We start from the raw sequence: 7721 nt of genomic DNA, 5'->3' as shown, positions 1-7721 counted from the left end.
TGCCCTTTAAAAGCATTTAAATGTCCATGTCTACAGCGAAAATTCTTTATAAATATAATTTATATAATATTATATTTTATTTATTTCGTGGTTTTCCCCATGTGCAACGTGGATGTGAGCCACTTTCTCTTAAAAAGAGCCCCACGGGCCATCCCTTCCTTTTCGTGCAGTGCCTAAGGGCGGAGCACGTAATATGTAAACAAAATCCTTAAAATATGTAGGTCTACTATAAATGTAAAATATTATTACAAATTTTGTATATATATAAATAATTTTATGTGAATATTATATGTGAAATTGTAGAATCTTTTGTATAATATAACATGAAAAGTCTGAAAGACGAAGCTGTGCCGTAAAAATAAGATTACCAGGGTTCGTCCGGTCCTTAAAAGTCCTTAATTTCGGCCGAAATTGGCAGAAGATCCTTAATTTTAATCATCTGAAATTTCGGTCTGTTTTTACGACCGCTATTTTGACTGTGAATTAATATTTTGGAGGAATATTTTTGGCTATTCCCTGGCAAAATATGGTTATCTTTTGAAGGGGTTCATAATTCATTCCTGTTTCTAATATAAATGATGGGATACTTGAGTTTCATAGTGAAAGAAGTGCAACATAAGCATTTGGAAATTATTTCATTTTTTCCAATGAGGAGCTCTTACACAACTTTTCGCTTTTTGGTGATGTGAATTCTGTTACTAAACGGTTCTAAATTTCTCGACTTATCAACATTTTGGCGATTTTAAGACCAGTTTTTGTAGAAAATTTAAAATTCCGAGGTCTTGGAATTTTTCGAGGATTTTTTTAAAACATTGTAACATTGATTAATTTCATTAAAATAATGGTAGTATATTGAAATTATATTTAAAAAATAACATTAAAATAAAAATTTTTTAATTTTCGCTCTCATATTATTGTAAAGTTCTATTTGGGCCACTTATTAAGCAATATTTTGAATTAGAAAAATAAACAAGCTATAATGCTATAAACAGGGTTCTTAGCGGTCCTTACAAGTGCTTATAAGTCCTTATATTTGAAACAAAATTATAAAAGCTCTTATAGGTGCTTACTTTTTCTCTAAAGCACTTTTGTTTTTATTGTCCCCCCCGCATCAAAGCCGCAACTAAATAAACAACTTTTTCTTTCTTATCTGCAGCGTCAGATTGTGAATCATACTTCCGGAAATAGCTTTCTCCGCATTAACGTAACCTTTAATCTTTGATTCGCGCGAGTAGAGACAGGTGCATGTCGTTCTATTGGTCAAAGAGTTGTGAAAGGGGTAGAAAATTCCGGTATATTTCATACACTTTTCCTCGCACATACAGACTATAGACAAAGAATCTATAGACGTTCCAAATCCCACGAGGTCCGTTCATATTCGCGTTTATTACGATTGTTATGCGGAATAGTATGCTATTCAGGATTAATGTCCAGGAATAACTAGAGGAAGCCAACATGAATTGAGTAAGTATAAGAATAGCTTTTCATCACACCTTTATGTTTTTTCCTGCATTTTGAGAATTACATAGTTGTCAACGTGTAGCAATCTACCATAACTTCGGTCTGCAGTCTCGCGTATACTTGTTCATCTTGATTTTTTTTTTTCCCTTTTCTATTTTATTGCTTGTAGACATTTTATGCATACTTATGTATATTATATATTTTTATGCATCATATCTTATGTAATTTCTCTTGTATTTATTTGTATATTTCTTTTCTTTACACTTTAATTGTTGTTAATTTCTTTTCCTCCTTTATTTATTCCTTTACTCATCCATCACTGGTAGCTTGGCACATCCTTGCTCCCTTCCTACCCTGTTTTCTCCTTTATATCTAACTACGTGAATTCACTGTTTTCAGGTTTTTAACCGTTTTCGCCCCATATTCGTCCTCTTCTCACTTTAACTTCATCTTCCAGCCATTTCCATCGTACCGCACCTTGCTGAGCCTCTTCTGTGCTCTGTTTGTCAAGCAATCATTCTCCCTTTCTTCATGGCACCCATCATCTTCGATGTCCATTCACTTCAATTGCGATGGACTCGGCGGCCGTGCGTAGTAGCCATTTTTTTCACAAAAGCGAATGCCATTTTTCTTGAAACTAAGCAGGGAATGAGAAAATTTTTCAGCTTTAACAACTTTCTTTTCTACCTAAGGGACAGAGAATGCAACGCAGGCAGAGTCGCCAGCCTAGTACATCGTGACCTCTCGCAGCACAGACTCCCTAGACGACCACTTTGTGCATGACTCTTGTACGGAAGCTAGTGCCGTAAAAATCACCTTTAAAGGAGAGTCCCTTTTCCTTGTAAAGGTCTACAACCCCCTCAGCATCCCCTTTCTGAAGATTTGTGTTAGTTCTTTTGTTCCATTTCTACTATGCCCACCGTTATTCAAAGTGATTTTAATGCCCATTCACCCTTAGGCTGCTATCACACGTCAGTTTGTTTCGGAAGAATAACTGTTTGGAACAATTTTTCTGCTTTGTCACGTCAGCCAATCACCAATGATCGCTTTGGGGTTAACACAGGGGAAACTGGTTCCCCATTACAAACAAGCTGATAGCATTCGAAGCCGAAAGCTGATTGGTTGAAAACGAACAACTTGCAATTTTTTTGGAAAGGAAGGAAAAAATCGCACGTCTATCTTTCTATAGTAAACCAGGCAGAAAAATTGTTCGAAACAGTTGTTCGTGTGAAACAAACGCCGTGTGATATGGGCCTTATAGGGTTCCACTGGCAGCAACACTAGTGGAGCCTCATTTGAAAAATTCCCTCTTCAATCCATGTTAACTCTCATGAACTATCCTCCTCCAACTTATATTTCAATCATTCTGGCACTTAGAATTTTGTCAGTTCTCTAATTTCTTCCAGTCTCGCCTGCTTGGCATGCACATCCCTACTTTTAATTCCCATCTATCTTCATTTTCCTTTTCCCCTTCTGACTGTCAAGAGAAAGCTATTTTGCCATTCTGAATTTGTTGCTAAAATAGCTGAATTTTCCAACTGTACTTCCCTCTCTAACTGTGAGACCTTAGTCAGAGTACCCACAAAATGAACCCATCTGTCTGCAAGAAAAATATTACCTCTCAATAACTGCGTCGTTAGATCTCATCTTAAAAGAATTGCTTATGGGTCTGAAAACTCTTAAGACCTAAGTGCTTATCGTCGGGTTAACACAAAAATCAACCGTCAAATCAAAATCCTTACTAAGAAAAAATGGTAACATGCGAGCCTCTCTTTGGACCCCCAAATCCCCAATTCTAAAATCTGGAAAATCCTTAATCTCTCTCCTCACCTATCTGTAAACCTGCTTAGCATTCTATCTCACTAAAGAAATTTAGACCTCAATTCTGTTTGCTCCTTTTCCTCTTGAGAGTTTAACCGCCCTATCAGTCCTATCTCCTCGTTTTCTCTCCATGTCATTGAGGCCTACATCTTTCTTCACAAACTTCATGCCATTCATTCTCCTTTTCTCCCTATCGAAACTATGCATTGCAATTCGTACCCTCCGTGCCAACTCTTCCGAAGGGCTAGATGACATTCCAAACAAATCCCTTAAACTTTTTGCTGTCAAGAAACTCAGCTCTCTGTTTTCCACCTTCAACTTCCTGTGGAACATCTCATAATTCCCCCTTCTTGGAAACACTCCTGGATCTTTCCAGTCTTAAACCAGGAAAAGACCTCTCCTTCCCTTTTTCCTGTCATTGCATCTGCCTAAGCTCCTGTCTTCGCGAACTGTTTGAAGAACTTGTTAAAATGTAGACTCCTTTGGCTTTCGAAAATTTCTGCATTTACAGTCCCCACCTGTATGGCTTCAGACCCAATAGATCTGCAATGAACATTATTTTGTACCACTGGCACTTCTGCTGATCCTAACCTACCCTCGTAGTTCGTTTTGTATATCTCTGCTGTCTGTCCTATCTCTATTTATAACCTTCCCTCGCTCTGTAACCTATCTACTAATAGGCTAAAGCCCTTGGATATTACCCACAAAATGGCCATCAAGAGAGCTTTTGGAGAGCATTTTTTGCCTCCTCTTCTGGAAATTTACATTGAATCCCAACTTAAACCTCTACTCCTTTTGAACCCGAACATCAGCTCCTTCATCTTTTTCATAAAGTCTACATCTCGGTTCACGAACATCCCATAGTTTGCTTTCACCAACTCCTTCAGGCAACATTATGGAATTCTGAAAAATTAAAGATCCGGACTTTTCTTACTTTGCAAATTCTCCAGCTTCTCCTATGAACACCCTCTGGGAATTCTCTCCTACACTCTCTCAATACTACATGCCCCTCCCTTCCTTCTAAAGCTTCTCTACCTGATTTGGCCATTCAATCACATTGCCATAGATACACTAGCTAACTTCCCTGCACTACCATAACCTACAAGACTTCATTACCATCTTTACCGACGGCTTACTCACTCCAGCTCACAATGGTGTAGCAGAGTTGCCAACTCTCCCGATTTAGGCGGGAGACCCCCGATTTTCGACCGCTCTCCCGCCAACCCGATTTACAATATATTTCTCCCGACTTTTTCTTATTCTTAAAATTTCTCACGATTTTTATGGAACTTGGCTTAATTACTTTGTTATATGAACCCCCCCCCAAAAAAAAGTGGATTTGGACAACTGAAAGCAATTGAATTTTCTCTAGATTATATCTAAAACAAAACCTTGCGAATTAGATAACTTCTGCTTTGTGAGTGAGAGCATATACGTATCCGGAAACTTCGTTCTCCAGTTCTCCAATGGGCATCGTGCTCCACCTGCATGTCATCTGGCATATATTAGCCAATGAGGACAAAGCAAGCTGTTATTTGGATGTTCTTTAATTACTTCTTCGGTAGCTTCTTTAGTTACTTCTTCTCATTTTGTCCTGAGTTGTGTGAGTACACGTGCCTTCAGGAAATAGTTTTAGAAATTATCATCTTTTGTTATGTCTGTGAGAAAGGTGAAATACTCGTGTACGTTTCAAAAATCATACACAGTTGACTTTCTTTCCATTATTTTCTCAAGGAAATGTAATAAATTTGCGATGTGTACCGCCTCTCGTTGCGATTTTTCGATTTCGCTTTTGGAAGGGCGGATGTTCTAAAAAATGTGCGTACACACAAGGACAACAGGAGTTGTTTTGAAAAAAACGAAAAATTAAATTTTTCTTCGGAAGCAAAGGATAAAAAAGTTATCAATGCAGAATATCTGTTCTCTGCCTTTTTACTAGAGCACAACCTGCCACTGAATGCATCGGATCACGCTGCAGTTTTATTTAGAAAAATGTTTCCCGATAGTGAAATCGATAAGAAATACTCAAGAATTAAAACAGGTGCAATTGTTAAAGAACTGGATTTTAAAAATAAATCTTCAGTTATTGATTGCATTAAAACAGCTCCGTTCTGCCTCTCTACGGAAGCAATAATACCGATTCAAAACTATATCCAATTGTTGTTTCTTTTTTTAATCCAGAGTCTTTAGAAATTGAGTGCAGTTTACTTTCTGTCCCCACTTTAGAAGGACATTTGACAGGTTTTAATATAGCACAGCTAATTATTAAAACTTTAAAAGAAAATGCGGTTCCTCTGGATAATTGCTTAGCACTTGGTGCCGATAATGCACCAGTATTGGTAGGCTTGAAGACTGGTGTTGCAGGCATCTTGAGAAAGGAAAATTCAGATTTGCAGATTATGAGGTGCACCTGTCACCTCTTAAATTTAGCAGCTGAAAAAGGGGCTGCTTCTTTACCAATAAATGCGGATGAACACATTGTTGATATTTATTATTATCTTGAAAGGAGTTCTAAAAGGAAGGAAAAATTGAAACAGTTCCAACAGCTGCATAACAGCAGTTTACAATTAGAAAACTTGGATGAAGTTATAAAATCAGCTAGGACTGACACCCAGTGGAGTTTAATTAGAAAACTGAAAGATGCTGATGGAATTTTAAGATATAGTGAACTGTCTAGAATTATGTTGGCCATCTTGACAGTTTCCCATAGTAATGCAGAGTGTGAAAGGATTTTCAGTGTTGTTGGAAAATGAGGATTAAATTTAGATCTAATATTAGTGATGACAAATCAGAAAAACTTTTATTAAGCGAAAGCAGGCCTATGTGGCAATTGCTAGGAACAAAATTATGAAGTTTCTTTCTTAAAGAAAGCAAAATCTGCCACTGTTTATAACATTTGTACAAAAACTGATTAAAGTGTTTTTTTTTTTTTTTTTTTTTTTTTTTTTTTTACGATGCAAGTAATATAAATGTTTTTTATGTATCTGTGTTGCTTGCATTTAAGAATTAGTTACTATTTAAAGTTAATTCATTATCAAAAACTATATTTTCATCATTTAAAAAGTCTTTTTAACATTGTGAAAAATCTCCTGATTTTTGAGTGTTATAGGTTGGCAAGTATAGTGTAGCCTTCTGGGCTTTTCAGCAACATATTTAGACAGCAAGAAAAACACACCATTATGGAGTTGGAATTTCTGTCATACTTGTGACATTTTCCTGTTTCTTTCCTGAGGCTTTCTTTTCTAACCACTCTCACTGGTAACCAATCTGGCCTACTGGCTCTTCAGCGGCTTCCCTATTCCACTTCTTTTCATTCACTTCTCTATGAAATTCATTCGCTTATTCAGACATCTGTCTTCGTCGTCTTAAAACAAGTGCTATCTTAACTAGTGAAATTTTAATTAAGTTTAATAGACTCCCCCGCTTTGCTTCTGCTGCAAGTGTTCCTGATACCCTTAAATAACTCCTGCTTTACTGTTCACTTTATTCTTTGCCCAGAAACACTCTTCAAAATCATCTTCTAGCACTTTCAATATCTCCTTGCTGTCTATCTTGCATTATATTCCTCCACCTCACTGTTCTCAAACTCCTAGAAGACTTCATCAAGGACTGCGATTTCATAAACATACTGTAAACTACTGCTAGGCTGTTTTCCACCATCGTCCCTCAGCCTCTCACTTTCTGTCTACCCCCTTTTTTTTTTGCTCATTTTCAGCATTTGGTGGGCATTTGCAATTTACCTACTTTTCTTTTCTTCTCCTGTATTTACACGGCCATGAGTCCACCACCCATTTTAATAATTAGAAAAGAATTGAAGTTGCTTGAAAAGTGCCTTACAACTGGGAAGTATCCCTCTCCTAGGAACCGTGAATATCTTCCATTCAGGGCAGGTAAAAAATCCGAAAAAGTAAGTATCTTGTTTAAGCTTTTCTGTTTTATAATATTTTTATTACTGAACTTCTCTTGTCATTGCCTGCTTCGCCTTCCCACTCTGGGTCCCTCTGTTTCATTATTTCCACATTTTTTCTTCACTTTTATAACTATCTGATTCATTATCCTACTCCTTCGAAACTTTCCTTCAGTGCACTGTTATTATACGAGTACTTGCGTTCTTACATTATCCTACCCCTGTTTTGGGGGATCTTATTTATCCCCACTTTTTATGAGTAAGTATGGACAAAAGTCTTGTGAGAATGCAAAAATTTGGGTAAACTTGTGTCAGTCTCATGTTTTGGCACCTGTATTCACCTCACAGACACTGGACTCCTCATCAGGTATTTCTCTCTCTCTATGTTCCCCTCCTTTCCTATATGAACTCTTCTTCTTACTTCCTTTAATCTCAGCCTTTTTTTGAAGGAAATGTTGATTTCCCATGCATTAACCAATCCAGACTGACGTTTAAATTATTATTATTATTATTTTGTGAGTTTAAAGAGGAA

This window comes from Stegodyphus dumicola, chromosome 2 (assembly GCF_044657685.1).
Source record: "Stegodyphus dumicola isolate Sdum_Otavi_A_Nest chromosome 2, ASM4465768v1".
NCBI classification, from domain to species: Eukaryota; Metazoa; Arthropoda; class Arachnida; order Araneae; family Eresidae; genus Stegodyphus; species Stegodyphus dumicola.
This window is presented reverse-complemented; position numbering follows the sequence as displayed.